The sequence below is a fragment of the Macaca mulatta genome, chromosome 7 (assembly GCF_049350105.2).
Source record: "Macaca mulatta isolate MMU2019108-1 chromosome 7, T2T-MMU8v2.0, whole genome shotgun sequence".
Taxonomy (NCBI): domain Eukaryota; kingdom Metazoa; phylum Chordata; class Mammalia; order Primates; family Cercopithecidae; genus Macaca; species Macaca mulatta.
Window position 1 is genome coordinate 99,187,697 of NC_133412.1, and position 18,683 is coordinate 99,206,379.

Sequence of the window (18,683 nt, forward strand, 5' to 3'; positions counted from 1 at the left end):
ACAGTACTCATTTTTCAGATACGGAAAGAAAGTGCAATAAAGTAGTGGTTTCCCTTATTCTAACATGTAGCAGATTTTTTAAATGGTATTTGAATACATTAAAAAGTGTATTTTTTGTTTTCAAACATCACTGAACACATCATGTTCTTTATGTTTTAAGACAATTTGTTGGTAGTGTTGTATTTGGATTTGCAACCAGCACTTACAAAGTCAATGTATAATCAATTTTGCATTACCCACTATGCACATGGATACTGTTTCTCTGGTTTATAGCTGTAATAATTGTTTCTAGGCTTTTCTCTTACTCTATATATGCACCAGTTCAAATCTTTAAAACAAACTCTTGTATGTTGAGTCATTATTAGCAATGATTAGTTATCAATCGACTATGTCAACACCAACATAGAAACTGTAAGTTCTAGTAAAGCTGATCTTCCCACCTGGGCCCCATTGAAGATAAGCTGTCCCTACCAGTCCCATATTTCTCTTCACTCTATGCCCACCAGCACATGAGGGCTCTGGGCAAAGCATATCCAAAAGGGAAATGAAAAAAGATGAAGAACAATTCTCCATAATCTCTTCCAGAAAATAAAAGCAGACGGAATCTTTCCTAACTCAGTCTCTGAGACCAACATGACCTTAATAATAAACCTAGAAAATACATTAGTAGGAAAGAAAATTGCAGTCTAATCTCTCTCATGACCATGGATGCCAAAGTTATCAGCAAAATATTAAATCAAGTTCTACAATGAATAAAAGGAATTATATAACATGACCAAGTCAAATTTATTTGAGGTATACAAGGCTGCTTCAATGTTAGAAAAACTATTAATGTAATTCATCAAATCAACAGACTGAAGAAAAGTTATATTATCATATCAATAGATGCGTAAAAAGAATTTGACAAAATCCAATACACATTCATGATTAAATCTCTGATAAAAAAAACTGGGAACAAAAGGAATCTCTTCAATGTGATAAAGAACATTTACAGAAAAATTAAAGTTAACATTATACTTAATGGTAAGAAACTAGATACTTAATCCCTAAGACTGGGAATAAGACAAAGATCTTTCCTCTCACCACTATTATTTTCTGTCATATTGGAAGTCCTACCTAGTGCAATAATAAAATGTAATAAAAGGTATATAGATTAGGAAGGAAAAAATACAATTGTCTTTGTTCATGGACTATATGATTGCCTATAAAGAAAATCCAAAAGAATGGACAAGTGAAATGATTGAACTAATAGGCAATTCTAGCAAGGTTACAGGATACAAGATCAATATAGACAAGTAGATTTCTGTCCTATATATTATCAATAACTAATTTGAATTTGAAATTTAAAACAAAGCTCCATTTACATTAACATCTAAAAAATAAATTAGGTATAAATCTTTTAAAAAGTACAAAACCTATATAAGGAAAATAATAAACTTTAATGAAATAAATCAAAGATCTAAATAAATGAAAACATATCATATATTCATGGATAAGAGGACTTACTAAAATATTAATTCTCCCATATTAATCTATGGATTCAATGCCATCCCTATCAAAATCCCAGCAAGTTGTTTTGTAGGTATCAACATAAAGGTTCAAAAATGTATATGAAAGGCAAAAGAGCCAGAATAACCAACACATGAAAAAGAACATATTGAAAAAGAACAGTCAGGAGACTTATATTACCCAACTGCAACACTTACTATAAAAGCAGTAATGATCAAGACAGTATGGTATTTGTGAAAGACAACACATAAATCAACTGAAAAGAATAAAAGCCCAGAAATAGACCCACACAAATATAGTCAACTGATATTTGATAAAGAAGCAAAGCCAGTTGAACGTAGAAAGGATAGTCTTTTCAGCAAATGATTCTGGAATGACTGAACATCTACATGCAAAACAAACAAAAATTAGTATACATACAAATCTTATAACTTTCACCAAAAAAAAAAAAAACAGACCACAAACTTAAATATACAATGCAAATATCTAATTTCTAGAAGATAATATAGGAAAACCATCTAGATAACTTGAGTTTGGTGATGACTTTTTAGATAAAATACCAAAAGCCTGATTTATAAAGGATAAAATTTTCTAAATTTGATTTTATTAAACTTAAAAATTTCTGCTCTCTGAAAGACACTGTTGAGAGAATGAAAAAACAAACCACAGGCTAGGAGAAAATATTTTCAAGATACATATTTGAATTAAAAAAAAAAACTTGTATCCAAAATATACAAAGAACTTTAAAAAAAACTCAATAAAAATGAAATAGAAAATGGGAAAAAGATCTGAATGAACACCTCACTAAAGAAAATACACAGGTGGGCCACATGCGGTGGCTCACACCTGTAATCCCAGCACTTTGGGAGGCCGATGTGGGTGGATCACGAGGTCAGGAGATCCAGACCATCCTGGCTAACATGCTGAAACCCGTCTCTACTGAAAAAATACAAAAAATTAGCCAGGCGTGGTGGCGGGCACCTGTAGACCCAGCTACTTGGGAGGCTGAGGCAGGAGAATGGCATGAACCTGGGAGGCGGAGCTTGCAGTGAGCCGAGATCGCACCACTGCACTTCAGCCTGGGCGACAGAGAGAGACTCCATCTCAAAAAAAAAAAAAAAAAAAAAAAAAAGGAAAAGAAAAATACACAGGTGTGACAGTTGAGCATGCCATCATATGTCATTAGGAAACTGCAAATTAAGACAATAATGAGCTATTACTGCATACCATTACAATGGCCAAAATTCAAAGTACTGACAACACTGAATGCTGATAACGATGTGGAGCAACAGAAACTCTTATGTATTACTGGTGGAAATGCAAAAAAAGTACAGTCACTTTAGAAGACAACCTGGCAGTTTCTTACAAAGTTAAACATAGCCTTATCATAAGATTGAGTAATTGTACTCCTTGGTATTTACAGAAATGATTTGAAAGCTTATGTCCACACAGAAACCTGTACATTGATGTTTATAGTAGCCTTATTCATAATTGCTAAAAATTGAAAACAACCAAGATGTTCTTTAATAGGTGAGATGATTAAAAAACTGTGGTCTATTCATACAATGGAGTAATGTTCAGCAATGAAATGAAATGAGCTATCAAGCTATAAAAAAAGTGCAAAAAACCTAAACGTATGTTGCTAAGTGAAAGAAAGTCTGAAGAAGTTACATATTGTACAATTCCAACTGTATATGACTTTCTGCAAAAGGCAAAAATATGGAAACAGTAAAAAATCAGTGTTTGTCAGGAGTTTAGGGGAGAGGGCCATGGATTAATAGGTTGAATGTAGTGCACTTTTAGTGCAGTGAAACTGTTCTACATAGTACTCTAATAGTGGATACATGACATTAACTATTTGTCAAAACACATTCTTGTCAAAAAGTGAACTGTAATGTGAACTATGGTCTTTAGTTAATATCAATATTTGTTCATCAATTGTACATATCATATCACATTAAAGCAAGATGTTAATAGGAGAAATAATGGGGGAAGGGATATGAAAACTCGGTATTTACGGCACAATTTTTCTATAAACATAAAATTGCTGTAAAATAACATTTATTATTTAGAAAAATACAGAAGAATTTCTTCCCTAAGATCAAAGGTCACTTATATTAATAAAATTAGCTGCCAGTTTTGACTACCCAAATTCTGTCCTTGACAACTTTGACCTTTCTATACTGATTCCTCCAGAAATGGATATTTTGCCTTATAGCCTGGAAAACTTTTCAGCCCTTTGCCACCTTGCCAAACATCAGTCTTGGCCTTGGGCCTTTTTGTCTAGATTTGTCTGGATGATGAATAGTCATGACCATCTTGCTGTACCTCAAACTTATGGCAAATAAATATTATCTGCAGTTCTGCCTTTTAGACACTTAGGTTATTGGGCACCTAAAGATGTCACTGAACATACAGAAAGAATTATTATTGCACAGGTCTCTGACCTAGAAATAGTGAAGCCTGCTGCTTTCTCTCCTATTCAGGGGTGCAGACAGATTATCTTAGGCTCAAACAAATCTTGAACTTATGCCTAGTCTGTCTTGGCCCAGCCCTTCAGGCAGCATTGCCTTTGAAGTCAAAGGTTATTAAAGTCAGTCAGGAGTTAAAAGCCATACTGGTATTCAAGAGGACCTTTTCCCCTCTTAGTTCTGCATTAAGTACCCCGTATGCCTTGAGCAAGCCACATTTCCTTGTATAAATTTCAATCTATAAGATTTTTTTGTCAGTCATGATTTCCCTTCATCTAGCAGCAAGTAGAGGTTTAGCATTTTCTTGAAGCATTTATACTATTTGCCTCATATACTATTACTTATTCCAGCTTGTTCAGGTGTGCTGTCTTTAATAACTTATTGTCATGTAGCCTTTTCACAGACCTGCCCCCAGGGGAGTTCAAGCAAAGAAAGTATCAGTCCAGGGTTGACACAGGTATGAGTGCATTCTTCATCAGAGCTCACTTGCCCATTTAATGCTAAGTGTGACTCCAATTTTAGTATGTTTGTATGCTACATCCTTTCAGAAAATATTTTAAATCAGCTCCCAAAATGACAAGTATAATATGAAAAAAAAAAAAACACAAATGAAAGAAACATGGCTAAGAGGAGAAAACAAATGCACCAATAGGAAAGCTCAATATAGTTTCTGGGATTGAGCATCCAAATCATTTAAGTTTTCTAATATCCACGTCAAGGAAAGAAATGTGCCCAAGCGCTGAAAGCACACAATTTCCTTATGAAAAAAATAGAGTTTTCTAATCTTAAACTTTAAAATAAATGTCTGATGTTAGGGTACTGTACAGCAGACATTGAATGGTGTCATATGCAATATCCTCAATAGCAGTTTCAAAGGAAATGCAAAAGCTATATAGTTATTTGTCTATATCTACATTTAAACAATAAAAGACACACAATTAACGTAATGTTATTATGAGGAAAAACGTACCAATGATTTTGTTTTCTTATACTCTCAATTAGTTCAAGAATAGGTTGCAGAAAACCTAGAAGTGGTATAAGATGAGAGGACTTGAATTTTCTTACAGTTTTTTGAGTTACTGACTATAAATGGCTGTGAGATAATCCAAGATTATCCTTAGAAAAAGTCTGGGGTAGTGATAGATTGTGATATGTTAGAATAGATCTAAATTTTTAAAATCAAAGTAAGTGTTATAACTAACATTCTATTATTCATATAAGGAATATTAAGTCAGTATTCTTGTGCATCTGGAAGTATACCCAACTATGATTAAAGCTTGTCTTTAGTGCAACAAAAGATGCAGCTATTACTTATTATATGAGTATATAGTAATAGGAGTGGACAGCTGAGTTTTCTTGATTGGTGCCTGGGACAATTCTCTGTGGTCCCTTAGCCCCACTCAGTCACCTCGTAGGAAGCCTCAGGTGGTAACAGCTCACCGGAGGAGGAGAGCTACATCCCTCTGAAGTGCTGCCCACTTTTATCTACTCCTCGTAGTAATTCCTATTATATGCAACTCTACATAATTTAATATCAATATTTTTTACATCATACATAACAAGAAATAGCTGTAAAAAGAGATACACAAAAATGTATTTATGAGATTTATTTGTAGCCATCTCTATGACTTGGTGCCTTCTTAGAAAATAATTTTAGGGCATCTACTGATTTCCCAGTGGAGTGAAAAAGACAATAATTTATACAGGAATGAAGAGAAAGGAACAGTCTCAGAGGGTCATGAGAGTTGAGCAAAGCTGGTGAGGGAAGGGAAACTTGAGTTCAACTTAGAAAAAGGGGATTTAGTTAAATAGGGGGCAGGGGGATGTAGGGAGCAATTGCTATTTCTATTAGTCCATTCTCACACTGCTATGAAGACATGATCAAGACTGAGTAATATATAAAGAAAAGAGGTTTAATTGACTAACAGTTCCTCATGGCTGGGGATGCCTCAGGAAACTTACAATCATGGCAGAAGGCACCTCTTCACAGGGCGGCAGGAGAGGGAATGAGTGCCCAACAAAAGGGGGAGCCCCTTATAAAACCATCAGATTTTGTGAGAACTCACTCACTATCATGAGAACAGCATGGGGGAAACCACCCATGATTCAATTATCTCCACCTGGTCCAACCCTTGACATAGGGGATTATTGCAATTCAAGGTGAGATTTGGGTTGGGACACAGAGCCAAACCATATCACTATTACAAGTTGATGATGCACAAGAACTATAGCCTCAGAAGGATTTTGACTTCCTATATCCAGTTTTCTTATTTTTATTGAGTTAGTAGAAAACTCCTCATTAGAATCATCTAGTTCATCTCAGGCTCTTTCACCAAGCCATGATAGTCAACAATTTAGATCTCTTTCCTTGTCCCTTGCTGTGTCTTGAGAATGACAAAGAGAGGTGAGTGGCCTGACAACCTGATGTGGCTAGTATTTTCCTCAGAATCTCATTTTCTTCCAGCACCAACAGCCCCATAACTACATTGGCAAGGACATTTCCTCCTGTGATAGGTGACAAGGTTTCATGTGAAGAGTAGAGGAAGATGTCCCTATAACAATTAAGTTTTGTCTTAACCCTTGCAGCAAGTGTGGCTGCTCAGTTGGGCATAAGAACTTAACATTTCATCTTCCATAGTACTCTTCAAGCAGCCACAGTCTATAATAATTTGAATGTCTTCTAGTTTATTCCCTTCAAAGGCAGGCATCAGTACATACATGCTCCTGGAAATGAACTCAGAGAATCTCAAGTTAGCCATACAGTTTGGAAGGAATTTTCAAAATTTGCATCCGCTACAGCTGGCAATAACCCTACTGCACTGAAGCAAGACTTGCAGCTTCAATCTGTTTCATTATGTAGCATAACTGTATCTATCTGCCTTATTTTCTATGCCACATTAAAGAAATCCAACACATTAGATGCTGGGGGTTTGGAGTAGGGATAACTGTGAAAAGGAGAAATGTGTTTGGATGATACACTTACTAGGCAGCTTTACAGAAGACTGTGTACTAGTCTCTAGAGAAAGGATAGAGGTGGAAAGAAGGCAGAAGTTAAGATAGTAGTCTTTGGAAATCTGGCTTGGAATCTTGTGTCTACCACCCACAAACTGTCAGGCTTATTAAACTCATCAGGCTTATTATTCACAGTAGTGATAGTAGCTGTGTCATTTTGTGTGTTCCTTGTCTTTGTACTCTGATATTGGAATAAACTTTTTAGGAAGAGGAGATATCCCTATTCAGCCACCCAGCTTCCCTTGCCTTCACACACATTTTGTGATGTTTAAAAGACTAGGGATGACTCCAGCTATAAGTGAAACAGCAGTCTGAATCCAATTTACCAATTTTCCTGGGAGCTACAATTAGTCAGAACTTTCCTTCAATGCCTTGGGGGCCCAAGCTGTTTACTGAGATGACACTGGGAACACTTTGTACATTAACTCCACGTCAAGCCAAAGTTCTTTCACTGGGTGATTGTCCGTATCCAAATATTGAGGATGCCATTGTCCATCTCTATTTTTATAGTCATTTCCTCCCAGAGGATCAGATCATGTTTTACCATTTTAATCAAACATCTACTGGTAAATTCAGTTTCCTTGGATTTTTTTTTTTTTTTTTGCACATTTCTTCAATCAAAAAGCACTAAGAATTTGCATACACACACATACGCACAGACCACACACACATATACATATTCGCACATATACTGAACTCAGTAACTACATAGTCGATGTTTAATAAAGACTTTTTTGGCTGATTAACTTAAACATACAGATTTTTTAGTGAGATTTTTTAAAATGTGAAAAAATTTATCATATAAAATTAGAATGCAATTTTTATCAAATAACTAAATGCTGGGTGTAGCTGACATATCTTACTAGTCTCAGTGTGGAAACAAAAATAAGAAATGACTCCTCTCTAGAAGCTTAATATCCAGAGGACTAAGCAGTTAGTGATATTGATAAATGAAGTAAAGTAAGTTAATGGCTGAGTGGAGGTTGAATAACAAACGAGGTAATCTCAAGATTCCTTCCAAGATGTTGCTATCCTGACCTCGGGCTGGCCCCAGTAGTCTCCAGGAAAACCTACTGGCAAATACTTGACCCCCTACTGTCAAGTTTACTAACCTAAGTGGTCATGATGTCACACAGTCAAGTATCAGGTTCATCCTTCATTATGAGACAAGAGAAGAGCTGTTTCAGAATTTGAATCAGAGTTGTTTTGCCAGTGATGCCAAGACACCTTTTTTTCCCCCCCCAATAAGCCCAGGATTCAAATCTGTCGATTGTGAAGCACAGCAGAGATCCTGGAAGTGCTATATCATCAGGTCACACAAGTTCATGATGTGCTTGCCAAGGTTGTAATGAAAAGTAGCTTGGTGATGTAAAATTTGAATTTGTTTGCCATGACATCTAGTTCAACAGTCTCGATTAATTGGTTAAGAAAAGCTTTCTTATCTTCCAGAAGAGGCAAATACTTGAAAGACAAATACCTTAGCACAGGGTTTACTTAGAGCTGATCTCTATCTCCTGCTATTACTTTTAATGAACTTGTAACTTACTTAAACTTCCTGAAAAGTTTTTATAAGAATAAAATCTGAATGAACTTTTTATCCATTCTATAGCAGAAGGACATGAGGGAACTACTAAAATTACATAAAATATACACTTCAAGTATGTGGCATCTGACTGTGCTCATTGGTCTGTACCAAATTGTAATTGGAGGTCATCAATATTTGAGGAAAGTGATTAAGGAAAAAAAATAGTGAATTGCTTACAACAGCAGGTGGTGACTAATTCTGAGCTAGAAATTATTTAGTAGAATTATTTGCTTGTACAATATGGAAGTTTAATTTGTAATTTTAAACAAATATTTTGAACCAAGACTGAATAAAATCCTGTCTTTTTTAATTTTAAAATTGTATTACTCCACAATTTTTGCTCCATATTTCTTTTTGCAAGATGACTGCAAAAAAATATTTTTAAGAAACTATTTCAAGATGTCATCAGTTTTCTCATGAGTTTTAGAAATCTTTCATAATGAAATTATTTCTGACTCATTGGTGCTACTGGCTTGCATTACATTTTCTGATGTTCATAAGAAGATTAATAAGCAAAGGCTTGGCAGGCATGGGTAGATACTGGTGTAGGGAGGGCTGTTTAAGTAAAATTACATCACTAGTAAAAAAAAATTCTCTTAAAGTAACCTTTACTTATTTATACAACTTGTGTAACTTGAAGGACTAAAATAGGAGTGCTGAAAATTCAGATGATGAAGATGCTCTGTGAAATTACCCCTCATAGCAGTTGCTGTAGTACACCTCTAGGTTCTCCCTTTAGAACTGTGGCACCCATTCCCTGTTTCTGGGGGTGTTACCTCTTGATGGCTCACAATAGAGCCCTCACCAGAAATGACACAACTGAGAAGCTTTATTGTCCCTTTCTGAAGTGAGCCATTGTAAACCAAAAATAAAATTCTAATCCCTGCCAGCCAACCAAATGGACCACTCCTCTTGGCCAAGGACATTCCAAAGTTAACCTGAACCAGGCCTTCAGGCCATGGTGGGAATGGGTAGTTGGACATACCTCATCATACCCTTCTCCTTTTGGAATTCAGGCACACTGACAAGCATTAGCATTAAAACAGAGATCTTAAGACAATCTATTCTCTCTGAAGCCTGCTACTTGGAGGCTTCATCTGCATAATAAAAATCTTGGTCTCTACAACTCCTTCTATTGATTCCAGTTCTTTAGACAAATGCTTTCAACCACTTGCCAATCAGAATATTTTTGAATCCACCTACGACCTGGAAGCCATCCCCTGCCCACTGCCGCTGCACCCCCACAATATCAAGTTGTCCTACCTTTCCAGAATGAACCAATGTATATCTTGCATGTATTGATTGATGTCTTGTGTCTCCCTAAAGTATATAAATCCAAGCTATACCCCAAGCTCCTTGGGCACATGTTCTCAGAATCACCTGAGGCCATGTTCTAGCATGTCCTTAACCTTGGCAAAATAAACTTCTAAATTGATTGAGACCTGTCTCAGATACTTTTGGTTTATACCCTAAATCAATGACTAGTTAATGTAGGAGGACAAAAACCCAGGAAACTGACTTACTTAAGTTTGGGGCAATTCTGAAAAGCCAATTCCAGCTTTAGATTTCCCCACGGGATTGGTGGAGACCCTTATTATAATATCATCACACTTTCAATTTTCCCTCTACCTAATCCTACTCCCCTCAGTCTTTTACAGTCTTGTTCCAATGAGCACTCCTTAATATATCTCTGCAAAGCTCCATCTCAGAGACTTTTTCCAGGGAACCCTGCCTAAAACTATTGGTGTTCTGAGCAATCCCATGAAGGAAAATCTAAAATTTAGGAGTTGGGAGTTGGATCACATAAAATCAGGCTGGCATTGGAGAACCATTACTAGTTGTAAGTGTAATACTGACAGTCTTGGCATGAAGTGAAAATAATTATTAAAAGAGTTACTGGTGGTAGATGGAACTGGATTCTATAATAATGAAATACACTTGCAGGAGTAATGACTCAGTTCTTTCAGAGATCTAATAATTATGTGGATTTTCATATGGGGTCTATTGATGCTTGGAGAAAGGTGAAGAAAAACTGGGTGAATTCAGAAATAAATCCACTTATTTACAGCCAACTGATTTTCAACAAAGGTGCCAATAACATACACTGGAGAAAAAAGTCTCATCAGTAAGTGGTGCTGGAAAAACTGAAAAATCCATATGCAAAAGAATGAAACTAGATATCTCTCTCATCATATACAAAAATCAACTCAAAATGAATTGAAAATTTAAACATAAGACCTGCATCTATAAAACTACTAGAACAAAGCATACGGAAAAAGCTCCAAGACATCGGTCTATGCAAAAATTTTATGGCTAAGATTTAAAAAGCATACACAACAAAACCAAAAATAGACAAATGGGATATATTAAACTAAAATTCTTCTGCATACCAAAGGAAACAATCAACAGACTGTAGAGGCAACCTACAGAATGAGAAAAGTATTTGCAAGCTGTTCATTCTAGAGGCTAATAACCAGAATATACAGGGAACTCAAACAACTCAATTGCAAAATATCAAGAAATCCCATTAAAAAGCGAGCAAAGGATCTGAATAGACATTTAAAAAACAACAACAAAAAAAGGCATATAAATGGCCAACAGGTACATTAAAATTGTTTGGCATAATTATCAGAGAAATGCAAGTCAAAACCACAATGAGGTATTATCTTACCACAGTTAGAGTGGTTATTATCAAAAAACAAACAAACAAAAAATGCTGGTGAGGATGTGGGGAAAAGGGAACTCACACACTGTTGGAGGAAATGTAAATTAGTACAGCCATCATGGAAAACAATATGAAAGTTTTTCAAAACCTAAAAATAGAGCTACTATCCAATTCAGTAATTCCACTCTTGGGTATTTATCCAAAAGAAAGGAAATCAGTATATCAAAGGAAGATCTACACTTGCATATTTGTTGCAGTACTATTCACAATAGCCGCGATATGGAATTGACCTAAGTGTCTGTCAGAAATGAATGGATGAAGAAAATGTAATATATATATGCAACGGACTACTATTCAACCATTATAGAAAATAAAATCTTCTCTTTTGCAGCAACATGGATAAAACCAGAGTCATGTAAAATGAAATAAGCCAGTCACAGAAAGACAAATTTTGCATGTTCTCACTCATATGTGGGTTTTAAAAGTTGACTTTATGGAGGTAGACAGAAAAATAATAATTACCAGAGGCTGAGAAGGGGTTAGGGAGGGGTATGAAGAGAGATTGGTTAATGGGTACAAACATAAAGTTGACTAGAAGGTATAAATTCTAGTGTGTTCTAGCATAGTAGGGTGACTATAATTAACGACAATAAATTGTATGTTTCAAAATAGCTAGAAGTGAAGATTTAAAATATTTCCAACACAAAGTAATCATAAATGTTCAAAGTAATGAATATTCTAAATACTCTAATTTGATTATTATACATTGTATGCAAGTATCAAAATATCACAGGTATCCCATAAATATACGCAAATATTATGTGTTAAAAATTTTAAACTGTGGGTGAATAATCACTGATTTAAAATAAAGTGTAAAAGCAGGGGTCTTTCTTAGCTAAAATTCATGCTTATTAATGTTTATAACATGTATTTATAATTAATTGATTGATATTTATTAATGTTTTTAATACAGTAAAATTTCTGAGAATATTGAATGTGTAACATTAGCAAGTCTGTTACACCACATCAGCATATAATTGAAATGGGATGGGACTCAGAGTGGGATGGAGACCCATGATCAATTCGCTCCCCTGTACCCTTTGAGCGTGAGAACTGTGCAACATCATTTTGGTAAACATAGGTGCTCTTTCATTGCTTAAAGATATCTGGAGTTCTCTGCTTTGCAATTTAATATACCCCCTGATTTCAGGGTCTGCTTCACCTTCCCTCCTGGACAACAAACTACATAACTAAGATCAAGCCACAACAAAACCCAATTAGAGATGTGCTAGAAAAGAAAACATAATCCAAAGGAACATCAGGACTTAGCCAACATCTCCTTGTGGGAAAGAATGTATGTTGAAACAAAAGTTAAAGAAAAGCTTATTGTTACAAGAGCCCTTTCTCATGCTACAAGATTCAAAATCCTGGCAATGACCCTGGAAAATGATGCTAACACACTGCTGGGATGGCTTTTAAAATCTTGTAGAAAGCAATACTTAACACAAAGCGATAATAGAAATGCCAGACAGAGCAGTGATGAGAAGTCTCAAGAAAATTGACATGGCAGAATGGATGTACTATGTGTATTGGTTTGCCATAACAAAATACCACAGTCTGGATGGTTTAACCAACAGAAAGATGCGTCTCACAGTTCTAGAAGCTGATAATCTAAGATCAAGGTGTAGGTACGTTTGGTTTCTCCTGAGGTTTCTGTCCTTGGCTGGCAGATGGCCACTTCCTTGATCTGTCCTCACATGGTCTTTCTCTGTGTGTGTGCATCCCTGGTATCTCTTTTTGTATAAAAATTTCTTCTTCTTCTAAGGACATCTATCAGTTTGGATTAGGGCACATTCTAATGGCCTCACTTTAGCTTAACCCCTTTATGCTTGAGGTTGCAACTTTTTGAATTTTTATCATCAGACCTTGGCAATGACCTTGAGCAGTAGGATACAGTAGGATTCCCACATGTTTAGCATTCCAGCAATAGAACACCAGGCATAAATGAGAGTTATTTAAAAGCCTCATCTCCAAATATAATCACACTGTGAAGTCCTGGGGTTAAGATATTAACATTTGCATCTGGAGAGAAACACAACTCAGCCCCTAATACTATGTAAAGTTGAAAACTTATCAGCCAATTATGTTCCAGGAAAGCGCCCAGAGAGTACTCCTTTTACCAAAGTGGTCATGCATGTGCTGGTGAGAAGGTCACCTATACCACTGAGAAGTTCCATAGTAGCACATGTGAGTTTGAGCAGAAGCAGAATTCAAGAGTGAGTCTCTCAGCCACCTATGTCATGACATGCTCTTGCACTGGTGTTCCTTTCTCAGATCACACATGTGGCCATATGAGAGGTTCTTGATGCTTAGCTGAGAAAAGAAAAAAAAATGGGTAGGTGAAAAAGTACCACTACAGCTGCACATGGACGCGACTGAGGAATATTCCTGAAAGACAGTGGTGAGAAAAAACCTTCACCTGATTTTGTACTCTATGTGGGGGAAAAAATAAATGTCTGAAGTAAGAATATGCATGGACTCATGGGTAGTAACAAACAGTTTGGCTGTTTTGTCACAGACCTTAAAGGAGGAAGGCTGAAATACTAGGTATAAGGGAGTAAAAATCTCACTTACCATCATTCTCAGTGACCCACTTAAAAGACTTCATTTTTCTTATTCCCATAATTCTATGCCAAGAGGAACCAGAGATTTTGGTTCCTACGGTGGGGTCCCTTCCACTAGGGAACATTGCAAAAGTCTCATTAAACTTTAAGCTATTCTATCGTCAAATTCTCTTAGGCTTCTTGTGCCAAGGAGTCAGCAAACAAGAAAAGAACCATCTTCCTTGCAGAGATAGAAAGGTTATGGTTGCACCAAGGTGACTAGTACTCTTTCGCATAACTTTAATTTTCAATGGACAAGTATAGTGGACAGAGCCTGAGAAGGGCATAATGACCAGTGCTCAGATCCCTGAGGGTGGGAGTCCAGGACATATCACTCAGTAAGTCAATGAAATTAGAACAGCTAGGAAACCAAAGACAAAGGGAAACTAGAATGGGTAAGAAGAGGAGGGAGGTGAAGAATGTTACATATAGTCCTCAATCCAGCGGATATGATGGGACTATACTAATTCGTATCTTGCTTTCTTTGTTTTTGCAATCTTTCCCATAAAAACAGACTAACCAGAATCCTGGAGAAGCTGTTCCTAGATTGGTTTTATATATATATATATATATTTATATATATATAATATACATATTATATATATAGTGTGTGTATATATAATATATATAAATATAATCAGTAACAGGAACAGTGAATTGTAGTCAAAGCTATGGTGTTTGCCACCCAGAACCCCACTCAAAAATTCCTAAGGCTGAAGAAGGTTGCCTTGCCCAGGGGTATGCCCTGCTGTAGAAGCAGCCTGTGTCTAATTGCTGATGGGTAAGTCCAAAGGTCCCCAGCTCCCTTGCATCCATTTGAGATAATCTGAGGTGTTTAAGGGCCTTCACAGCTTCAGAGAGCTCCCTGAAATGGTTCTTGGTTGCAGGTGCATCACAGCTTCATATTTCCCTCTGCTTAATCCTGTTTCCTTTACTCCATCCATTGCAGGTCCTGTTTCAGAAAGCACTTTCTAACAAATCTCTGCACACAAATTTCCATCTCAGAGTCTGTTTCGAACTCTTAGATCCCACCACTATTATCACCTCCACAATCATGACCACTATTACAAAATGTTTACCAATTATGAATATATGACATTTATTTAAGGAGTTAAAAGTTCTCAAAATCATGTGTGTTTTTAAAATATACATGCTTACAATTACTTAATAGTAACACCTAACATTTATTGAGTGCTAAAGAGGTGCCAGCAAGAACTTTGCATACAGTAAATCATATTCTTACAACTCCATAAAGAGATTCTATTAATAGCAAGCCAAGACATCATGAGGTTAAATAAATTACCCCAAACTACACAAGATGTAAATGGCATCTGGAATTTAAACAGAGGCTCCACAATCCAGACCCTTAGACCACCACTACCATTCTCCTTCCTCTCTACATTGTATGCAGTGACTTCGTGGTTTGACAAACATTTTTCTTTCTAATCTTATTGTATTCCACTTGTGTGTCCTTCCAGTTTTGTTTAATAGAAGCAAGCTCAGGATGCCAAAATGAGGCATTCTCTTTATCAATATGGACTGTATTTGCCTTTCTAGGCTATTGCTTTCTTCATGGAAGTGCCACCTTTGTGTTTGCCTGAACAGCATAGTCATGATGGTTACAATGTGGTTATCGTCTACTCTGTATATCTGTTAATATTTGAAACTGTTCAGTTTTACATTTCTCTTTTAAGAAGGCTCAAATTTATAAAGAAGCCTAAAAATTTACCTTAGCAAATTTGTAGCTTTGTGTTCCTGTAATTCGATGCAGGACCACAGTAACATCTTTTCTGGTATATTTAGTACGTTTGCTAATTAAATATCAAATGAGAGGGGTTGATGCACATGATCAGTGAAATGTTTTCATTTCTAATATTTCGTTTGGCTGTATTTTGTACTTTTGTTTGAAACTAATGGGAATGTCAACTGCCGGCCAGAGGCATAAACATATACTATCTCTAGCATGTATTTTTCTAACATATATTTTATCACAAACATGTTTTATGCCTTATTACTAGCTAATGCTATGAGGCTACTATAATCTGACTCCTTGCCAACCATATGGAGGAAAGTAGGGAAGGCTTACATTGCAGTGGCCATAGTGAATTATATAGAAGTCAAAAGCAACAGAAAAGGAAGACAGTCTTCACTCTCACTGATTTTCAGTTGAGTCTTCTTTACCAGCTGACTTCTGAACAATAGATTGAATTTCAGCCTCACATTCTAAATCTTTGTGGGGTCTGTTGTGAAAATGCTTTCTGCCATCATAGATTCTGATAGCTGCCCTCCCTCCTGGAATGCATCACACTCTGGTAGCACTCAGAGCTTTTAGCTTGTTAGCGCAAATCAACTTTTATTGCCTGCATCTAAGAGAAAAGGACAGTTAAATTGCACATCCATACATTATTTTGGCTATTTGTAAAAGGTTAAAAAAGAAGAATGGAGGCAAAAATGGCAGCATTTTTCTGAGGGCTTAAGAAATTACTTTGAAATACACATGCACACACACAGATGCACACACAGGCGCACACACACACACAGGCATACACACCAGCTGCTAGTGGTTTCCAATAGTACACCAAAGGCAAACTAAATGTTAGCTAAGTGATTTACTGTCAACATGGGATGGCATTTTGACATGCACTGTTTTTATATTTTCCCATTTCCTGTATGAAATTTGTAGAACTTTCAAAGCTGTTTGACTCCAGAAGCCTGCTTAGCTGGTCTGACAGCTCAAACCCTGCAGACAGTAAGTGGCAAGGGGTGGTAAAGAATTACTGATAAATTGGGAGTTGAGAAGCAAGAGTGATGAGGGAGGCAAGTGTTGATATTAGAAACTTTGATTTGGGGGTTTATAAAGGTAACTGAATGTGACATTCAGTCATCTCGATTCTGAAATGGGTGAGTGCAAGGATTACAGATGATAGCTTTTAGTGAAGGGCAGAATCTTTTAAATCTTTTATGGCTGAAGTTTCAAGGCAAAGTCAAAACTAGATTAGAAGATAATCAATACTCTGAGACTTACTAGGAGGTTCAGAACATTTTTACTCGGAATGTCTATCTTAAGAAATGGCTTTGGAAAACAGCCTCAGATAGAATCCATAAAGGGAGCTTCTTAAAGGAGATAACAGAAAAGCGCATTTTAAAAATACAAAATAAGTGTAATAAACATCTTATTTGCCCACAAATGCGTAGCCAAAATGGTTATCTGTATATAATTATGGCAATTCTGATGTGCACATGTCCAAAGCTTCTGTTGAGTAAATTTGCCTTTACCAGCTTTTCTCACATGTATTAGAAGATTTAAGCTATTAGAAGATATATAAAGCTAACTGTTTTCTTCCAGCCTATGGGTTTGATGATATATTCTCTAGGCTATGGTTGGAAAAAATTGGCAAGTGTCAGTCTTATAATTGAGTCTTTAGGAGATTTTTGAAAAAAGTGTTTCAAATTAAGTCTGCTATATGCAAACTTAATTTGAGGTTGCCATCTGAATATTAATTGTGAGTGAATCTATTGTTATACCTAAAATGTAGTGCAATGCCCTGTTTGTTCAATAACATGTGTGGAGCCTCTACCCGATGATAGAACAGCCTTGTGTGTAAATGCATCCTAAAGCTTCCTCCAACTTACTAGACATTTCTCCCCTCTCCTTCAATTTTCTGCTCCATACATGCCCAATCTCTTAGGCCACGATGTAGCATCACATCTAAATGATAAAAAATCTAATTATTTTTATTTTCCACAACAAAACATACAAACCTCCTTGCATCTATACCTATCCAACCTCATTAGCTATTATTAAGGAAATGTCTTTCATCTATTAAAGGTAAGATTCCCCACCTACCCTAGCCTTCTCACAGGCTTTGCATCTCTTTCTTAATTGCACCAGACTCTACATCTGTCTTACTGTTGCCATTAGCAACACACACAAGTGTCTTTTCTATTCAAGAAGAATCTTCTGAGTCTCATATTCCCCTCCAGATATCACCTTTTTTTTCTATTCCCCTTTACTGTGTAACTTTTCAAGAATTGTTTCTTCCTGCTGTCTCCATTTTCACACATCACATCTGCCCCTCTTTCCACTCCAGTTTGGGCTACATCTTTCCTTCCTACCCCCCTGTGAAGATATTTGTTCCAAGGCTGCCAATCACGTCTCTGCAGTTAAGAAGTAGGCTTCTTTTTTGTTCTGATTTTATCTGCCTTTTGGCAATATTCAGCAGGGTAAATCACTTTATTTCTTGAAATATTATCTTCCCTTCGTTTCCAGGATACTACCCTCTCATGGTTTTTCTCTGACATTTTTGACCTCACTCTCTCAGTTTCTTTTGGTTTTGTCATTTCATTTTATTTTGTTTTTTTCCTGATGCCCCTGCTCACCATACTTCTCTTAATAGCTTTTCCATCAATTCCTGTGGCTTAAAATATCATTTTATCTCCAGCCCAAAGCTTTCTTCTCAGCTCCAAACTCAAATATTCAACTACAGCTTGACAACTCCAGTTGGAAGACTCACAGTCATCTCCAACTAAACACTTCAAAATGGATTCCTTGATTACAACCTACTCCCTCTCCACACTGATCTCATCTTTTCACTAAATGGCACCATCTACCCATTTGTTCAAGCCCAAAGGCAAGAATCACTCCTGATATCTCTCTCACATAATTTCCTACATTGATCTATTGGCAAACATTGACACTTCTTCCTGCAAAGTGTATTTAAAATCCATTTGTCCACCTTGATCACGATTTTCATTACCCCAGTCCAATTTCTATCACC